This window comes from Erythrolamprus reginae, chromosome 4 (genome assembly GCF_031021105.1).
Source record: "Erythrolamprus reginae isolate rEryReg1 chromosome 4, rEryReg1.hap1, whole genome shotgun sequence".
In the NCBI taxonomy this organism is placed as follows: Eukaryota; Metazoa; Chordata; class Lepidosauria; order Squamata; family Dipsadidae; genus Erythrolamprus; species Erythrolamprus reginae.
The window spans coordinates 27,411,621-27,432,474 of NC_091953.1; the positions used below are offsets into that span (position 1 = coordinate 27,411,621).

Consider the following 20,854-nt stretch of genomic DNA (forward strand, 5'->3'; position numbering starts at 1 on the left):
ACCCGCGCGACTTTCCAATGAGTCCCGAAGACAAACGCGGAAGTTTGACGTTTGTCTTCGGGACTCATTGGAAAGTTGCGCGGGTGTTTTAAAACGTCCCCGCCGACATGGGGGGCTCGCTAGCACACCCCCAAACCCGGGTTGGGGGTTCGGGGTGTGTGCTAGCGAGCCCCCCATGTCGGCGGGGACGTTTTAAAACACCCGCGCACCTTCCCAACTGAGCCCTCAAGCCTGAGGGCTCAGTTGGGAAGCGGCCCGAGCGAACGGCGTGGGCGGGCAAAGGGCGCGCGAGCCGCGGGCGCGCGGGCAGGCAGGCTGCGGACAAGCCGTTCGCTCGGGCCGCTTCCCAGCTGAGTACTCAGCTGGGAAGCGGCCCGAGCGAACGGCGTGGGCGGGAGAAGGGCGCGCGAGCCGCGGGCGCACGGGCAGGCAGGCTGCGGACAAGCCGTTCGCTCGGGCCGCTTCCCAGCTGAGTACTCAGCTGGGAAGCGGCCCGAGCGAAGCAGCAGCAGCGAGGAGTTTGCGTGGGCGGTGGTGGGGAAACTCCTCGCTGATGCCGGCCAAGAGGGGGAAGACCTAGGGAAGCCGCCCAGCAGCTGATCTGCCCGGCGCCATCTACGCATGCGTGCCCATAGAAAAAAAGGGCACGCATGCGCAGATTGTGTTCTGACTTCCGGGTTCAAAAATCGCAAATTACCCTGTTCGCAATGGTCGGGGACGCAATAATCGGGGGATGTATCTCAATTCCGCCATGCCTGATGACAGAGGTGAGTTTTAAAGAGCTTACGAAAGGCGAAGAGGGTGGGGGCAATTCTGATCTCTGGGGGGAGCTGGTTCCAGAGCGTCAGGGCCGCCACAGAGAAGGCTCTTCCCCTGGGTCCCTAGCTTTTTCTCATCTTTCCTATCACCCATCTCTTCCCACTTATGACTTGTTGCTTGTATCCTTAAGATTTCTATTATTAATATTGTTTCCTGATTGCTTATTTGGCCTCTATGACAATCATTTTTAATAATAATAATTTATTAGATTTGTATGCCACCCCCCTCTCCTAAGACTCAGGGCGGCTAAGACTTGGGGCGGCAACATTAAGTGTTGTTACCTCATGATTCTTGACAAATTGATTTTTAAATTTTTTATTTATTTATGTATTTGTCAAACAATTATAGGATGGTAATTTGTACAAATAAAACATTGGATAAATAATGATAAAAAGTAATGATAGAAGACAGTAGGGCAGGGACGGTGGGCACAATGGGGCGCTTATGTACGCCCCTTACAGACCTCTTAGAAAGGAGGAAGAGGTCAATTGTAGATAGTCTAAGGTTAAAGGTTTTGGGGGTAGGAGTAGAAACCACAGAGCCAGGTAGTGCATTCCAGGCGTTGATTACTCTATTGCTAAAGTCGTATTTTTTGCAGTCTAGTTTGGAGCGGTTGACGTTTAGTTTAAATCTGAGAGCATACGCACCAATGACAAATTCCTTGCGTGTCCAATCGCACTTGGCCACAATAAACAATCCTATTCTATTCCACAGGGCGCCACGTGCAAGCGACGGGCTCTAAGGGCAATAAACCAGCGTTCTCTGGAAGGAACGGCACGGCCTCCTTTGTTCTTTCGTTTCAACTTTGAAGCGGGCGAGCGGGCGGCCAAACAGGAGCGCGAAGGGGGGGACAAAAACAGAGGCAGAGCAGAAGGGGCGCGCGCGCGGGGACGGACGGACGCGATTGTAAACCGGGGTTACCTCAGGCCGAAGCAAAGACGCGCCGCTTCCCCCCACACACACACGTTTCCCGCGCCCGCCCGCTCGCCTTTCCCGCGCCCTCGTGACGACAAAAGGGGGCCGAAGGACCCAGGTGAGAGGAGGAAGGGAGGGAGTCGGGGGTTGTGATGGGCGGGTCCTCTCCAGGCGACGTCAAGGAAGGGTGGGGAAGAGGCGCCACTTGACAGGAGGGAGGGAAGGAAGACGGACCGGCTGTTTCGCCTCCTCCTCCATCACCATCCCCGCCGCCGCCGACAGCCTGCCACGGGGTGAGTGAGGAATGAAACGGCGGGGCAAGGGGTTTGCCCGCTCGTGGCGGCGTCCACACGGCGGAAACTCCACTCGAGCGCGCGGGTGAGGGAGGATTTTTTTTGGGGGGGGGCGAAAGGGGGGAGAGCCGCGCCTAGGAAGCGAGGAGGGGAGGAGGGGGGGCTGTCGGCGGTCCTCCGCTTCTCCCTTCCTCCGGCTGGGAGCTCTGGGAGGAAAAGTTCCCCCGTGGGCAATCAAGCAGGTGCCCTCCGCTCTGGTGTGTGTGTGTAGTTTTAAAAAGGCGCCGCTTTCTTCTTGGACTTGGCTTTTCAGGCACCACCTGTCGTGCCCTGTTTATCCCGTGATAAGCCTGCGCCTCTCCTCGGGTGACAACTCCTCCTTTGAAAGACTTGCCCCACGTGTATCGCCCAGGTTTTCTCCTGCTTTCCCTTCTGGCCTTTGCTTTTTTTGGTCCCACCTGGGATACCCAAGAATAGCAAAAGCCCGTCTCTCTTTTTAAAATGATGATGATGATGATGATGATGATGATGATGATGATGATGATGATGATGATGATATAATGATAATGATAATAATGTATTGTTATAATAGTAATGTAACAACAAAATAGTAATGTAACAACAACAACACGAATCCCAGCAACCAGTTAGGTCCCACAGAGTTGGCCTTCTCCGGGTCCCGTCGACTAAACAATGCCGTTTGGCGGGTCCCAGGGGAAGAGCCTTCTCTGTGGGGGCCCCGGCCCTCTGGAACCAACTCCCCCCAGATATCAGAGTTGCCCCCACCCTCCTTGCCTTTCGTAAGCTCCTTAAAACCCACCTCTGTCGTCAGGCATGGGGGGACTGAGATATTCCCTTCCCCATGGCTTATAAAAAATTTATGCATGGTATGTCTGTATGTATGATTGGTCTCTTAAATTGGGGTTTCTTTTTAAAATTAACTTAAATATCAGATTTGTTTATATTGTTTGATTACTGTTGTTAGCCGCCCCGAGTCTGCGGAGAGGGGTGGCATACAAATTTGATTAATAATAATAATAATAACAATAACAACAACAACAGAGTTGGAAGGGACCTTGGATCTTCTAGTACAGTGTTTCCCAACCTTGGCAACTTGAAGATATTTGGACTTCAAGTTGCCAAGGTTGAGAAACACTGTTCTAGTCCAACCTCCTGCTTAGGCAGGAAACCCTACACTACTTCAGACAGATGGTTATCCAACATCTTCTTAAAAACTTTCAATGCTGGAGTGTTCACAACTTTTGGAGGCAAGTTGTCCCACTGATTAATTGTTCTAAAAGTCAGGAAATTTCTCCTTAATTCTAAGTCTCCCTTTTATAATAATGATAACAACAACTATAACAATGTTGGAAGGGACCTTGGAGGTCTTCTAGTCCAACCTCCTGCTTAGGCAGGAAACCCCCATACTACTTTAGACAGATGGTTATCCAACATCATCTTAAAATATTTCAGTGCTGGAGTGTTCACACTTCTGGAGGCAAGCTGTCCCACTGATTAATTGTTCTAATAGTCAGGAAATTTCTCCTTAATTCTAAGTTACTTCTCTCCTTGTTTATTTTATTGATAGTTATTTATTTCTTTTGTCAAGTACATATTGATGGTATACAAAGATATAATATTTATATACATAATGCTAATAAAAGGGAAACATTAGGACACTCCTCCCATATCCATATCCCTATCGCTGTTACTGTGTAAGGTGGCCTGACAGCACTCTGGTGCACTTATTTTTATTTTTATTTACAGTATTTGTTTTGTCCAATACACAATAATACACAATGAAGGTTTTAGAGAATATATTCAAATAGAATATATTAAAGAAAGAAGAGAAGAGAAAATATAGGAGTAAAATATAACTAGAGAGAATAGCAGAAAAGATAGAAGAGATAGAAGAGACAGAAGGTATAGAAAAGATAGAAGAGATAGAAGAGAAGATATATGAAATATAGGAGAGACTATAGGACAGGGGATGGAAGGCACTCTGGTGCACTTATGCACGCCCCTTAGTTTCCACCCATTGCTTCTTGTTCTGCCTTCAGGTGCTTTGGAGAATAGGTTGACTTCTTTTTTGTGGCAAGCCCTGAGATACTGGAACACTGCTATTATGTCTCCCCTGGTCCTTCTTTTAATTGAACCAGACATGCCCACTTCCTGCAACCATTCTTCATATGTTTTAGCCTTTAATTCCCTAATCATCTTTGTCGCTCTTCTCTGCACTTTCTCTGGAGTCTAGATATCCTTTTTGCATCGTGGCAACCAAAACTAAATGCAGTATTCCAAGTGCGGCCTTACCAAGGCCTTATAAAGTGGTGTTAACACTTCACATGATCTTGATTCTATCCCTCTGTTAATGCAACCTAGAACTGTGTTGGCTTTTTTGGCAGCTGCTTACTTTTAAATAAGGGGTGCTTCTTTCCTTTTCTTTTTTTTAAAAATGATTTTGGGGACGAGCGGGAATTGCTTTGAAAAATCGTTATTTACTCACAGCATTCTCCCGTCCAGGTGGTTGTTTATTTCTTTGATATTTAAAAGGAGGACCGATTGGATGTCTTTGTGGGTGACCAGTGCTGCCCTATCTTGGTTTGAAGCTGAGCCTGAGAAAAAGACTGGCCATATGTGTGCCAGTTAACTTATTTTGGGACTTTATTTACTTGTGCGCCTTTATAAATAGTTTAATCTATATTTAAACAGTGAGAAGGAAGTGACTTCACCAGCCATTTCTAATAATATTTTAATGCCTTTTCCTAAATAGGGTAATCTTAAAAGTGTTCTTGTCTAGACTGGGTCTGATTTTGGTCATATTTGGAAGCAAGAGATGTTGAATGTTGCAAAGTATTTATAGCCAATAGAAAAATCAATGCATATAAAGTGTAAAGCTGGTGTAATTTTGGTCAGGGTCTGCATTTGTTAATTTTTCCAAATTATTGTGTTGGTTGCTTTAAGAAGTATTAGATTTATAATGTTGCAGACTTTGGCAAAGTTAACATCAAGAGTGCTGTAGTCCTATATTTCAATTAATTTTTACTCAGCAACTCAATGTAGCTATTAAGATGATAAAAGGAGTAATTGATCACACTTAACATCAATAGTTCTTACCATTTCATGAATGAATAATGTTATTCTTTGATTCCATTAAAAGCAGTAACTTGGTGCACATGCGTGCCTTTAAAATTGTATTAGCTTTCATTTGTTTAACATTTATTATTGTTGTGCATTTTATTGTACATCCTTATATATAGACTGAAAATTTGTGTACTGTATATGTATCCCACTTCAGAACAAATATCTTTGACATAAGCAATATTTTATCAGTACTCTATGCAATTGTGTTGAAGAATTAGAATTCATCTTTTGAATTTGCTGAGTTTTTGAATATTTTTCCCACTGAATGTTTTCAAATTTTCATGTATGATGCGGTACACATAAAAGAAATCAGAAGAAACAAATAACATCACTGTTTATACATGTTTCTTTTACCGCATTAACAAAATCATCCAGGAGATTTACCACTGTAAAGTAATTCCCCCCCCCCAGTTCAGTTTAATTAATAAGATAAATAGGACCGGGTGTAGTGATACATATTGTGGGAATGATCTTGTAAGACAAGGAGAAGAACATCAACCAGGAAAAATGTCAAGATAAGAGGTAACTTAGTATGCAGCAGGAATGTGGGTATGGCAAATATCTCAAAAGGTACTCTCCTAGTTTCTTGGGCGGAATATATGACAGGAGAAAATGCAGAGGTTTTACCTTAAGATTCTGTTAAGGTAATCTTACAATAAAATAGTAGTAGTTCATCTGGGATTGCTTTCTGACAGGACTACCACACAGGACTGACATCTTGGGTGTACCCTGCCCTATACAATTGACATGAATGTTGGTTCCTCTCAACACAATAATGCTATTACAGTAGTCCCTCGCTCTATCGCGCTTCACCTGCCGCGGCTTCACTTCATCGCGGGTTTTGAAGTCAGCTTCATTTGAATGATTTTACCACACAAACAAGCGCTAGAATCCCCCAGCGGGACTCCCAAATGATGAGCGGGGCGGGGACTGAGCTCCGGCGGAGGCCCGTCCCCTCGTTCAATCCCCCTCGCCAGTGCCGAAAGGAAAAAAAAGAAAGGAACGCGACGCGGCGGGGATTTCCAGACTGGGCTCGAGGGCGGAAGAGGAAGTGCTCGAGGGCGGAAGAGAGAGAGAGAAAAAAAGAAACAGCCGGGGCAGCTCACCAGGGACTTTACAGCCGGGGCAAGGCAAAAAACACAACATTTGGCCGAACTGCTGCAAAGAACAGAGTAAGTAGTAGTGGGGGGGGAAGGTTAGCCGGCCGTTGCTCGCCTCCAGGCATCCGGAGCTGGTGGGAAGGAGGATAAATTCCCCATCGCGGATTTCACCTGTCGCGGCAAGGTCTGGAACGTAACTCCCGCGATAGGTGAGGGATTACTGTACCAGATTGTAGAGCCAAGTCATGTCTCACTTAAAAGGAACTTCCAAGGATTGTGTAGAAGTAATTGATGTTAGATTCAATTAATAAATTTAGTTTATTAAACTACTGTATTTGGAAAAGTATGGCTCTCTACCACTCAATAAACAGAGACATTAACATTGAGAAGATTTATAATAATAATGAATCCTCCCAAAGTGGCTATTTTATCACTTCAAGAGTGCAATATAAAATTGTAAACATAAACTATAGAAACATTTTGTCTTGTCAAAACAGAATGGCTCTACCATCAGAAAAAAATCTGGGCAAAAATGGGATTCTTAGCATAGTAGCAATGCAAAAGCCATGATTCACTGACAACAATGGTATTGTCTCAGAGGTGGTCAGAATGATTCTCCAAATTTCTGGAAAAATGTTCTGTAAACACATGAGCCAAAAGTGAATCTTGTCAGGGTTTACTGATATTGTTTCATATCATTTACTGATACTGTTTGGTATTAGTTATTCTGTTCCACAGTAATAATCTCATACTATCAAACATGAAAGTAAGAATGCTTTAATTTTTTTAGTTGCTACAGCACCTGGATAATATGCCCTCATTGACTATAAAGTGAAGTCCAAGTAGTAGTTACACAGACATGATCCCAATTATAACAAGAAGACACTGACAAAGAACAACTACAATAATTTGGAATGGTCAACTCAAGGTCTAGACTGAATGTTTTAAAAGAAAAATCTGCAAAAGTGTTGGATGTTACAATTAAAGCAGTTTGTCAGGGAGGAAAGGATCATAATTCTTATTCAGCACGGTTGGCAATTGATTACCAATATCATTGGTCATAATTTTTGCTTCTAAAAATTGTAGAACCAGCTATTGAATCCAAGAGAATGATCAGTTTTTCATATTGGCAGGTGGCATGTTGGGTGATGAAACTAATGAAATAAACACAAAACTTTGATGTTATTTATGCACTTTTTCTCCTTTATAAATCAGAAAGATTCGCACAAAACACTACTCATGAGAAAGATTTACAAAATATTCAAGATGGAAAATACCTTTATTTAGTTCTTTTTCAATTTAACTAGTTTTTGTTAAGCCACAGAGAATAAATGTTTAGCAAAATTATGCTTCTTTTATCTTTTTTGTTGTAGAAAAATAAACATGGGCACTTAAGAAGACTGTAAGATAATATTTTAATACAAAGAATAAGGCAGGTGTCTGATTCCACCTACCCTGTAAGTATAATTGGATTATCATTATGTATCACTATGTATTGTATTAGCTTTATTTAAGACATTTAAGATACTTGAAATTATCGATTTAACGGAGCTTATATTTAACAGATGAAAAATATAATAATTAGTGCCTTGACCGTTTCATTTGTGGCATATGACAGTGTAGCGGCATTTATGGCATATGACAACATAATATGACAACTTTGTAGTTCTGTTGGGAAAGAGGAAAAAGAGCCAATATAAGAGGTGAAAAAATGGGTATCAGTTTCAAGGTGCTTATGTCATCTTGTGAGCAATCACAACATTTGACTGCTTGTATTTCTACAAAGTAATTTATATTTATGGTCTCATCTTGGAGATAGAATGGATAAAATAGCTTGTTTATGGTTACTGAGTAATGTAGTGCAAATGTGAGCTTTGATAAATACCTGTATTATACTGTAGCCAGAACTGTACAATTATCTCAATCAGCTGCATTTCTCCTTGATATCTAATCTTTAAAACATGCTCCTGGAAGTGGGGATTATACAAATTAAAATGAAAAAAGAAGTGCCACATTTAAATCCAAATAGTAAAAAATTATTGTGGTCATATGCTATTGGAGGATGAAAAAAGAATAAGAATCATAAATGAATCTGATGATAATCTATTCTTGTATGTTTTATTTGAGAATTTTAAATGCTACTTCTAATGACATTACACCATACTGAATCAATGACAATTCTGCACAGCATTACTGACTGCTTTCTTTTGTGGTTTATTATAGTTATTATGTTAATCAGGCATGGTCATAACTCTGAACGCTTGTATATATGTCAGTTGTACTAATGGCATCTTGTAATGTTTTTATTAAATAATTAATGGATGAAATGTCTGATCCAAAAATGACATCATTTTTCATTGCATGCAATTTGAAAGCCTTGGATGATATCCAAAATGATATCTTTTTGCTGATAGAATGATACTTTATCTAGTGAAGGCTTTTAACAGAAGAAAAGAGCTTTACATCCCGAGTGCCTTGAAATTTACTCCAGAAGGTTAGGATCTTATTTGAATTATGGCAAAGAATGAACTGAAGAAGGATAAGTTGGAGAGGGAATTACCAAAATTACTTGCATCCAAGTTGATAGAAGTCTCACTAAATTAAATATCTTTCCCTTAACTTCAAAGTTTCAACCTCTTTGCCGCCTTAAAAGTTCTGGGAATTTAAGACCACAGCTCAGAAAGCTGCCCAAGTTAAGAAATGATGACTATAACATAGATAATAATAACAAATTCTATATAAATATTATTTTATTTTCAGATTTTATTTCAAGCAGTAGTTACATGTCTGGTTACTGGACAGAAACGGCTGAAATATTTCTTTTTTCTTGTTAAAGCAATACATATAGAATAATCTATTTTGTACCATAATACTCATTCCCAGGGTATGATAAAAATTAAAAATAGAAAAATGAAATAAATGCAATAATAATAAAATATTTGAAATAGTATAAAGATGAAGTTAAAAATTAATAATGCAAAATACTTTTTGGATGAAAAGGGCAGTGAAAGATAGCAGACACAGAATTAAGAGAACTACTCTAAGGGAATAAAATCCGTAGACAAGTTGGCACCATAGGAAAGCCCATAGCTCCTTTCTTCACTTCTTACCTCCCATTTATAAAATAACACAACATTATTATCAATATAGCTATTATGAGATGAATGTTATAGTTACACAGAAATAAAACTATGAGTATTGATGTATGAAAGGAGGTTATGATAGAACTGTGATGTTTTTCTCTTTCTGATTTAAGTATGCCGAGTTGTAAGATGCTGTAGTTATACAGTATGTGTATGTATGTGTGTATATATGTGTGTGTTTTTCTTTTTTTTTCTTTTTTGTTCTGTTTTTTGTTTTCTATGTATTATTTTCTTTTTTTTGTATACATCATAAGCAACAGCTTATGATGTAAAAAACACTTTCATTAAAATATTTAAAAACAACAACAACAAAGAAATAAAATTAAAAATTGAGACAGTATTACCAAATTGCTTGAATCTGTTTGGATATGAAGAACTTTGGTGATTGTTCATTACCAAATGGTTAGCTATTACGGTAAAGTATTTAATATAAACCTGCAATTAATTTCCCCATATGTTAAAGATTTATTTGAGAAGTCTAGGTGTAATTTTTTTTTACAAAAAGAAAAAATATATTTTTATTGTGATTTAAAAGGTTAAATTGTGATTTTAAATGACAGTCTAACAGATATTTGATATTAAATTGTGATTTTAAGTGCAATCTAACAAATATTTATTGATATCAGTTTCTAAATCAAGAAGTATCATTCATATATTATTGCTTATGCTTATGCAATAATATAAAATTGGCCTTTTATATACCTTTCAAAAATATTAAAATAGTTTTAAACAAAAAAATGCTTTAAGTATATAGCAGTGATGAAATAAGCACAGAAAACTGCACACATTATTAATATCTTAAAATTTTCAAAGAACATCTAAAAGCTTTTGAGGTCTCATAATCAATTTATACTCAAAACAATGTACAACATCCTGAGAGATGTTTATGTAATGTAGTAAATATTTCAAAATAATTTATGAACAATTGCATGATGTAATCAAGTAAACAATATGCAACGTTCACTGAAATATCAAGAAATACACTTAAAACATTCAAATTGCCAATAATAAACAGGGCATTAAATTATTTATATTAATCCGCAAGAAGGTAATGCAAGTAGCATCAAAAATCACTGCATCTTTTTTGCTGCTACTTGCAGCAAAACTAGAAAACTAGATTATTAATCTCCCTGTCTATCTCTGATGACAAGAACAGCTTTTCTTGACAAATCAGATAGAAATAAACTGATAAGAGGGAGGACCAGGTTTCATTGGATTTATACTTGGTAAGATTATTTTGACATTGTTATGTGACATACTAAGGCTACTGAGCTCATCCCTATTTATATCTTTTCCTTCAGAATAGAGCTTAGACACTAACCCATAACATTTCTTAATTGCAGTGGATAAAGATAAGGCTGCTTGACAGACCATACATATTCTATTATATTTCTCTTTCTGCCTTGATTTTGGGGTGAATTTTGGAACTAGAATGAGATTCTCATCTTCAAAACTGTATTTTTAGTGGTATTGAATTTTCTGTAACTTTTTTAGTAAAGTATTGTTTTCTGAAACTAACACTTTTGGAAGCACTGTGTTTGTCTCTCATGTATTTATGTCATTGTTGGAAAGAGAATATAAGATAATGCTGCTCTATAAAAATAGTGGAAACCATTATTATTATAGACCTAGCAGAAATTTAATGACATAATTTTTTTGAAGCTTATTCAATTCCTTTAAAAGCAGCAATTGAATATGTTGAAAAAAGACAAAAAAAACTGCTAATGGTGTTTTTGCATTTATGATGTAATCATATTGACATTCTGTATTATTCTGGTTATTGCATCTCAAAAAAGAACTGAAATATACAGTGAAAAACCCAAAAATATTCAGTATGGATCTGGAGCAACTTACTTTTATAAAATTTGCATGTTTAAATAATTGAAATATTTAATATAATTTTAACATTTTTGTACATCTGTTTTAATAATTTGATTTTTTTAATGTATTAGTGTACTTTATGATGCATGAGTTGCCTAAATTGTACATAGAATATAGATGGAATACAAAGAAAAATTAATTATGAATTCCAAGAAGAAAGGTTATGTTTGGATCTTTTTAGCTTAGAAAAAGAAGAATTGATAAGAGAAACCCCAAATGGCTGTAATTTACCAGTAGAGTATACAGTTTGCACATACTGTAAGTCCCTGGTTAAATTTCTGGCAAGTAAAATCGTGGAAGTGTTGCCAGGTAGTGTTGACAACATGCCAGAACAGATGGATCAGTAATTTGGCTTACTGTGTGATTTTGAAACTGACATTGAGGTCTGTACTCTTTGGACATTTTCTTATACCAAGAAATCTTTTGTGAAACAAATCTCAAAACCATTCCCACCTCATCTCATCCCATCTTTATGAAATTATTTTGTTTCCTTAATTTAAACTTGAGGATCTGATTGTTAGATCAGTTATATCAATTGTATATCTGATAGTTGCTGTGTTTAAGATTTGAGAATATTGATTTATTGCTGAATTTTATTTATTTTAACTTTATTGATTTTGGTAAATTGTTTTTGTTAGATCAAAACGCCCACATCTACATAGCAAACCTAATCATATTTTAGCTAATGAAGATTCTACATAATATAATAACTGGTTTATTTATGAGGACTTGCTATATTACCTCATGAAGGAAATAGGAATACAGTGTTCCCTCGATTTTCGCAGGGGATGCATTCCGAGACCGCCCGCGAAAGTCGGATTTCTGCAAAGTAGAGATGCGGAAGTAAATACACTATTTTTGGCTATGAACAGTATCCCAAGCCTTCCCTTAACACTTTAAATCCCTAAATTAAATTTCCCATTCCCCTAGCAACGATTTAGATTATTACTCACCATGTTTATTTATTAAAGTTTATTTAAAAAAATGTTTTTTAAAGGCAGATGAAAGTTTGGCAATGACATATGACGTCATTGGTCAGGAAAAACCGTGGTATAGGGGGAAAAACCACGAAGTATTTTTTAATTAATATTTTTGAAAAACCGTGGTATAGACGTTCCACGAAGTTCGAACCTGCGAAAATCGAGGGAACACTGTATATAATCCATTAGAATTTATTGTTAATACATTATTAAATAATATAAACAAATTTTATATAGAAATAAATAGTCTGTAAATGAAGCAATGTTCCTCTTGTTCCTCTTTTATCTTTGAATACTGAGTCCTTGGTAGCAGTCATGAAAAGTACCATGGTCGGTTGTGGAGTTGCCTCGTGTTTTTGCTAACAGCAGATGGCAGCAGATGGCAACCTTGGATAATCAGGGGGGAAAATGTTAACAAAAAACCACTGGAAAATTCCAGGACTAGACTGAAATGTTTTTAAAAATTCACAAAAAGCAGCGGTAAACCATTTCCAAATTGTTGTACAACATAAGTTAAGCGAAATTATTATGCCTTTTTACTGTTTTGTAAAAACTTCTTGGGACTAAAAATTAAATTTGTTTCTGGTATACACTTAGATAGTTGATGATTTAAAGCAGAAACCTCTATTTTTATTTATCTTATACTTTGGGAATTGCAATATAACCCTCCTGCTTTGCTGTTCTATGCATTGTTTTTTAAACATAAAATTGTTTCCAAGTTTCAACAATCTTGCTACCTATAAAATCTTAAAACGAGAGCCTTATATTTTCTGGATGCTCAATCATACTTGCTGGGGTATATAAAAAATAATGGCAAACAATTGAAATTTGATTAGTTTAGGTGGTGTTTTAAAAGTCAAATGTTCTGTACCTCATCTGTTATTCCATTCACTTGCCTAAGGCTTAAATGCCAGGCTGGCTGTATGACCTATCAACCTGTCTGCTTAAATAATACTTTTACAGTTTTGAGAGGATTTCACCCAATTAAACTGCAGCTAAATACTGAACTTTGTGTAGAGATCATGATGCAACAGTGTCACATCAAATAATCTAACAGTTGAAAGTAAAATTGGTTACATAGTTAATTATTTAAGATAAGGAAGTGAAGGGTGATGTCATGGTGACCTACATATAAGAACACAAAAATAACTGAAATTTTGAATAATGGATGGACTGCTAAGATTAGGAATTATTTACATGTTTTTGTCTTAAATGGTCATGTGTATGCCAAACATTCATAAACAACAATATCTTCTGACTAGCTCCATAAAATCATTTTGATCAACTATACATTATGTATGCAAAAGTAAAGAATATTAATGAACTACAATGACATTGATAGAAAGCTGCTGTTAAGGGCTTAAATTAGCTTTCTATTAGAGAAAAAATGCAATGATTTAAATACTGTGTCAGAGAGTTTCAAGACATATGGATTAGAAAGCCAAATAAAAATTTTAAATATACAGTATCTGTTTTTAAAAGAACCGTTGACTCTATTGCCTATTGTCATCCAGAAAACAGCACCATGCTCTTTTCCTTCAAAAAGGTATGCACATAATTGATTGATTAATTGAGAAATTATAAAAGGTTACATTTATTAATTGTGCAGCTCTAGATATATGTAGCCTCTGGTTTGATTAGAATGACAATGTTATGGATATGTACTTTATAATGTATTTGCTCACATTTTTAAATATAAGCAGAAATAATTTTACATACTGATGATAACTTAGTTTTAACAATAAATTATCATTGCATTTATATTATGCTAATATATTATGCTCATTAATAGGGAAATTAAGGTCTTGAGTTAAGAAATATTCAGACCTATGGGATAGAGCATTTGCCTCTTTGTACTATGAATTAGGAATGGAAGAGATTCAAAAATTAAAATTAGAAAAGAATTGTGCAATTGTGATCAGTTCAAAACTGAAAAGATAATTTAGTAGGATGGAAACAAAACGGAAACCCAAAGTTTGTTAAAAACATTACAGATGCCATATGATTTCCACCTCCAAAACAGAATAAACTACATTTACCTGTATCCATTTGAATTCCATCTGAGGAAGTATAATAGCCCAAATATCCCTACTAGAGACAGTTCAAACATAGAGGTTGCTGTCACAAAGGCATTTAAAGATTGGGAAACAGAATCCTTAAAATAATTGCGCAAATTAATTACCAAAATATATTCAAAAGGTCATAAAAAACAGGACTCAAAAATCTCATAAAGACTAATTGGCTGGAAGCTAATAGATATACCCATACTCAAATTTCTTATTACAAGTACCAAAGACAGTTAAATATTTTGTACCCTTGTTTAGTGGGAATCAGATGGCAATCTTTTTGTGTTCTAATTTTGTCCTTTTGGTTCCTCCTTTGCCAGTTGCTTATTAAATGATACGATTAAAATGGGAGAGAAAAAGGAAGTTTGCTATTCATTTTTTAATTTTAGAATCTTTACATGTTTGTATTCAGGATCAGACTGTTTTTATAATGGCCAGGGATTACATTTCCCCCTTTCTCCCTCTAATTACAATACGGAAAGAAAAAAAGAGTTCATAAAGATAAATAGTGATAGCAGACAGATATAGAGTTGTGTGTTTGCTTGCTTCTTTTTTGGATTAATATCTTTTGTTCAGGAGATATAAGAAATAATAGAGATAAGGTAACATGCTTGGGGGAAAGCATATATACAATCTCTAGATTTGTACATTCTGGTAAATCATTATATGATTGTTTACTTTTAGCTTAGCGTGGTATGCAAACATAGTAACCATGACTTGTAAATCATTGCTTAGGATTCAGAACTGTGTTTGTTAAGGAGGCCCATTTGTTGGCTTATTAAACAGTACGATTAAAATGAATCATGGCTCACGGCAAAAAAAAAAAAGGAAATTCTTCAGAGATTTTTTATTATCTACTGTGTAGATTTTTTGGAAATAATCCTATAGGAATATGACTACAGAAACAGATCTAGCTATTGCATTATGCTGTATTAAATACAGTACTGCATATTATAAAAGAATTTATTTTTTTCCTCTAATGTAACATTACATTGCCTTTTTTCTTCAAACAAGTCAATTAAATTTGATGCTAAATAGCATTATAGGGAAATATGAGTACAAGATTAATTTTTCCAATGACTACAGTATAGAGGAGATAAATTCTAAAAGAAACACGGTTCTAATCTCTGGGGGGAGTTGATTCCTGAGGGCTGGGGCCGCCACAGAGAAGGCTCTTCCCCTGTGGGCCACTAGACGACATTGTTTAGACGATGGGACCCGGAGAAGGCCAACTCTGTGGGACCTTATCAGCCGCTGGGATTCGTGCGGCAGAAGACGGTCCTGAAGGTATTCTGGTCCGAAGTAACTGACGGACAGATGGAATAGTCCTTGGGAGGCAGGACCCACAGCCACTTCGTCTTGTCAGGGTTGGGTTTGAGCCTGTTGACCCCCATCCAGACCCTCACAGCCTTCAGGTACCGACACATCACTTCCACAGCTTCACTGAACTGACATGGGGTGGAAATGTACAGCTGAGTCTCGTCAGTATACTGCTGAAAACTCGCCCCATGCCATCGAATATATGTATAGTGTATTTCACTATGCTCAAATGGTTACAAGTTAAGGAAGTTAGCATATGATCACTTATATTTATCTTTGATACATTTTTTCTTTAAATGAGAGAAGAATGCAAAGAACACTTTCATCTTTAAATAATGGATTATTATTGATTTCAGCTACAGTAAACCCTAAGGAATATTTGCCATTCAGGGATCTGAAGTCAAGTATTTTTAGATGCAGAGGCTTGAAAGGACTGATATATAATGAAAAGTTGGCTCTTCTCTCATCAAAGTAATAATCTCTTGTTCATTTAAGCTAAATAAAAAGATCTGATCATACTATGCTGATAACACGGGGCGGCACACAAATCCAATAAATAAATACATACATACATACATACATACATACATACATACATACATACATACACAAACAAACAAACAAACAAACAAACAAACAAACAAACACACACAGAGTAGAGCAGGGGTGTCAAATTTGTGGCATCATGGTGTCATCACGTGATGTATTAGGACTTCCCCCCTCCCTTTGCTAAACTGGGAAAGGGCGTGACCGGCACATGCTGCATCCAGCCCACAGGACCGTGAGTTTGACAGCCCTGGAGTCGTATCTCAAATGGATTTTTAGAAATATCTATTCTGAAATACACAGACACAGCCTCCTGTTTTGTCCACCTCGCAAGTGAGAATGAGCTCAATTAATTAGCCCCTGGTGCATAGGTAATTCACAGAGGAGGCTGAAACATGAGCTGGGACACCATGGCACAAACCTGATGATTTACATACTGATATTCAAATCCAACTATAAAAAAGAGGGTTTGCATTCTGATGTCACAATGCACAAATCACCTTTTCTTTAGTTATCAACGTACCGTTAATGCTTATATCCTGGAATTGATCCTTGGAATACATGATCTATTAATGCATATGCTCCAAAAGAACGTTCTGATATATTAAAACTGAATATAGTCCAATGATAGTTTCCATTGTGCCAGATGGTTTTCTTTTGAAATTAAATCTAATGAATGCAGTTTGGCTTGCATAAGCTGAATTTAGCAGTGGGCAGTGGAAGAATGTAACAGTGAAACTGGCCATATGGAACATTGTTTCAGTAATCTGTTGTGGAGAGATATAAAAAGAAGCAAAAAGGTAAATAAAAAAAAAAAGATAATACACTGGATTACATTTTCATTTATTTTAATACAGCATTGGAATAAAAAAAACTTCCTTATGCTGTGTCAGATAGCAGCCCATCCATCTAATGTTGTTGGCATTGACGAATGGCGATACAAGGGATTGAATTTTCACTGGGCTACTTTATTCCCAAGAAATGTGATATTGAGTTTTTTTCTTAGTTTGCTCTCTATATATACAAGTTTATATTGCATTTCTACAGAGTTGCAAAAAAATATTTAGGGGTGAATAGATCAGAAATGATAGAATACCCTCAGCATTTCATTGTTAACGTGTTAAATTATTGAGAAACTGATTTGGTTAAGCTATAGGGACGATAATAATTTTATGAATTTGATGGAAAACATAGGCAGCATTAGAAAAGAGTCTACAACTGAAATCAGATGGCTGTTGTTGTATATACTGTATAACTCTAGTTGAATAACTTTTTAATATTTTTTTTAAATTTCCATAGCTCTTAAAAGCTCTGCTCTAGTGTGAATACATATATCAATTGCAATTATAACCTGTGTGTATATGTTGCTATTTCTGTAAAGCCCTATGTGAATATCAGAATGGAAATATTTATTGAATATAAGGAGTCGAAATCTGAATAAGATTTAGATGTATACAATTCATATATAGCAATTATCTGGAAGAAGCAATATATTGTGGGTGCTCCATCAATGGAGGCTTTTAAGAAGAGACTGGATATCCATGTGTCTAAAATGGTATAGAACAGGGGTCTCCCTTGGCAACTTTAAGGCTTTGCTGGCTGAGGAACTCTGAGAGTTGAAGTCCACAAGCCTTAAAGTTGTCAAGGTTGGAGACCCCTGGTGTAGAGACGCCTGCTTCTACAGGGGGTTATATTAGAAGATCTCCAATGTTTCTTCCAACTCTATTGCTGCTGTTGCTGCTGAACCTAGCTAGGAAAAAGTTAACCCTAACCTTTGAAAGTGTAAGAATGCAATAAAATGAAATATCCTACAAAAGTTGTAATTCGTTCACCCTAGGACAGGACATAACTAGATTTGGTAATATAACTTATTTTCTTTCTGATTTAGCATTGAGGGATTATTTGAGAACTAAAATTGTAATGCTGCTACACAGGCCATTCAGTGAGCTTATCTTTGTTTTTTATTTTTATTTATTTATTTTGTCCAATACACAATGAGGGTTTTAGTGGGAATATATCTATATACACATAGTAAAATACATGATGAAGGTTATAGAGGAGATACTCATAGTAAAATATATCTAAGAAATAATAGAAAAGAAGATAAAGTAATAGAACATATCAATGAAAGAATAGAAGAAGAGATATAGGAATAGAAGAAAGGTATAGGAGATATAGGAAAGCAATAGGACAGGGGACAGAAGGCACTCTAGTGCACTTGTACTCGCCCCTTACTGACCTCTTAGGAATCTGGATAGGTCAACCGTAGATAATCTAAGGGTAAAGTGTTGGGGGTTTGGGGATGAAACTATGGAGTCCGGTAATGAGTTCCACGCTTCGACAACTCGGTTACTGAAGTCATATTTTTTACAGTCAAGTTTGGAGCGGTTAATATTAAGTTTAAATCTGTTGTGTGCTCTTGTGTTGTTGTGGTTGAAGCTGAAGTAGTCGCCGACAGGCAGGACGTTGCAGCATATGATCTTGTGGGCAATACTTAGATCTTGTTTAAGGCGTCTTAGTTCTAAACTTTCTAGGCCCAGGATTGAAAGTCTAGTCTCATAGGGTATTCTATTTCGAGTGGAGGAGTGAAGGGCTCTTCTGGTGAAGTATCTCTGGACATTTTCAAGGGTGTTAATGTCTGAGATGCGATATGGGTTCCAAACAGATGAGCTGTATTCGAGGATGGGTCTGGCAAAAGTTTTGTAAGCTCTGGTAAGTAGTGTGAGATTGCCAGAGCAGAAGCTACGTAGGATTAGGTTTACAACTCTTGAAGCCTTCTTGGCTATATTGTTGCAGTGGGCTTTGGCACTTAAATCTTTTGTTATTAGTATACCAAGGTCTTTAACCGAGTGGGGATTATCTGTGATAATTTGATTATTCAGTTCGTATTTGGAGTTCACATTCTTCTTCCCAATGTGTAGGACGGAGCATTTGCTAGTTGAGATTTGGAGTTGCCATGTGTTAGACCACTCAGAAACAGCATCAAGGTCTTTTTGCAGAGTAGTTGTGTTATCAGTGGTGTTGAAGAGTTTTACATCGTCGGCGAAGAGGACACAGTTGCTTGTGATGTAATCGCAAAGGTCATTGATGTAGAGAATGAAGAGCGTTGGTCTCAGTACACTACCTTGGGAAACACCGCTTTTAACTGGGACGGGGGTGGATATGGTGCTTCCTATTTTGACCACTTGTTGTCTGTTTGACAGGAATGCTGTAATCCAGCTATGGAGGGATCCTGAGATGCCATAGGATTTGAGTTTTAGGAGTAGTTTGTCGTGGACCACTGAATCAAAGGCTTTGCAGAATTCAATATAAATTGCATCTGTAGATTTCCCTTGATCTAGATGAGTTGTCCATATATTTTTGCAGTGGAGGAGCTGCAGGTTGCAGGATAGTTTTTTTCGGAAACCAAATTGTTTGTTAGAGAGCAAATTATTAGTTTCTAGATGGAGAGTAATTGATCTGTTTATAATTGATTCCATGACTTTGCATGGGACGCAGCATAGTGAAATTGGTCTGTAGTTATCTACAAGAGAGGGGTCTCCTTTTTTGAAGATGGGGATGACCATTGCTTTCGACCATAGTTTAGGAAGTGTGCTGGTTCTGAAGGATTTTTCAAAAATTATGCTTAGTGGTTAAGAAGAGAGCTTTTTTAGGAAGTAAGCACATAGACCATCTGGTCCGACTGATAGAGAAGGTTTAAGGTCACGTAATGCTTTTTCAACTCGGTCTTCAGTGAAGTCTACTTGGGTTAAGTCGTTGAGGGAGTTTGAGGTGCGATTGATGAAATTGGGGGATGAGCCATTGCTGTTAACAAAGACAGAGCCAAAGAAAGAGTTGAGGAGGTTGGCTTTGGATGAATCATCATGGTATTCTTTGTTGTTGGGTCCTTTGAGTGGTGGGATAGGTCTAGAGTCTTTGAGTTTATTGTTGACAAAGTTGTAGAAAGCTTTATTAGATTTGGTGCGTAGGAGGTTTTCCTCTTGTTTAAGTTTAAGTTTAAGTTTCATCAGATTTGTATGCCGCCCCTCTCCGCAGACTCGGGGCGGCTCACAGCAATAACAATACAATGTAAAACAAATCTAATTTTAAGTTAATTTAAAATACACCACAAATTAAAACCAATCATACACACTAGCGTACCATGCATAAATTTTATAAGCCTAGGGGGAGGGAACATATCAATTCCCCCATGCCTGACGACAGAGGTGGGTTTTAAGGAGCTTACGAAAGGCTAGGAGGGTGGGGGCAACTCTGATATCTGGGGGGAGTTGGTTCCAAAGGGTCAGGGCCACCACAGAGAAGGCTCTTCCCCTGGGTCCCACCAAACGACATTGTTTAGTTGACGGGACCCGGAGAAGGCCAACTCTGTGGGACCTAACTGGTCTCTGGGATTCGTGCGGCAGAAGGCGGTCCCGGAGATATTCTGGTCCAGTGCCATGAAGGGCTTTATAGGTCATAACCAACACTTTGAATTGTGACCGGAAATTGATCGGCAACCAATGCAAACTGTGGAGTGTTGGTGTGACATGGGCATATTTAGGAAAGCCCATGATAGCTCTCGCAGCTGCATTCTGCACAATCTGAAGTTTCCGAACACTTTTCAAAGGTAGCCCCATGTAGAGAGCATTACAGTAGTTGAGCCTCGAG

At 37.7% G+C, this 20,854-nt stretch overlaps 1 protein-coding gene across 1 annotated transcript in view; it reads left to right on the forward strand.

Annotated features, from left to right (window-relative positions):
• The first annotated feature begins 2,005 nt into the window (after nucleotides 1–2,005).
• FRY (FRY microtubule binding protein) overlaps nucleotides 2,006–20,854 on the forward strand; it is a 232,999-nt gene continuing 214,150 nt past the window's right edge. The window contains exon 1 of the mRNA XM_070749879.1: nucleotides 2,006–2,027. The gene's annotated coding sequence lies outside the window, so the exon portion shown is untranslated. The remainder of the gene's footprint in view (nucleotides 2,028–20,854) is intronic.